The sequence below is a fragment of the Humulus lupulus genome, chromosome 4, assembly GCF_963169125.1.
Source record: "Humulus lupulus chromosome 4, drHumLupu1.1, whole genome shotgun sequence".
In the NCBI taxonomy this organism is placed as follows: domain Eukaryota; kingdom Viridiplantae; phylum Streptophyta; class Magnoliopsida; order Rosales; family Cannabaceae; genus Humulus; species Humulus lupulus.
The window spans coordinates 235,640,750-235,641,447 of NC_084796.1; positions in this window are offsets into that span (position 1 = coordinate 235,640,750).

A 698-nucleotide genomic window follows, 5' to 3' on the forward strand; every position below is an offset into this window, starting at 1 on the left:
TACAGCAACTTATGTCTTGTGAAGTTGAAGGAGTGGATTGGTTGCAGACCTCAAACAGGAAATTATCACACCTTATTGCGTTGGATTTCCAAAGCAAAACACCTTACCAAGCTCAGGAGAATTTTTTACATAGCTGTTGTATCAGCTCTAGTTTACCATATATGGAGAGTCAGAAATGATGTATTGGGGTCCTCTAAGATTTGGCATGTCAATCATACAATGGAGGTCATTAAGAGAGAGCTAAAACTGAGACTTACTGTAATGTATAAAGGGAAACAAAATAGGGATAAGGAATGGTATCATAAATTGTAAAGTTAGATGTGGAATGTAAGTAACATAGGGGTAGAAGGAAATTATAAGTGTACATGATTTGTTTTTGAGCAATACAATGATTCTTATTCACCAAAAAAAAAACTTACCTTTTGCTGAAACTATATTTTAGTTGATTAAAATTCACCACTATATTCTAAACAACCATTAGCAACTAAATGCAACCTGAAATGTAAAAAAAAAAAAGACATATCAGTAAGAACAGAGCATCATAACTTCCAATATAGTACCTATAAATGGATTTTAGCACCTCCTAAATTTGGATATTAGATCATTTTTGCGACTTTCTTTGTAGAATCTGAAATGGAAAATTGAACCATTAAAGAGATTCTAAAAAGTTAATAAAAATTGAAAAAGAGAAGAAAAAC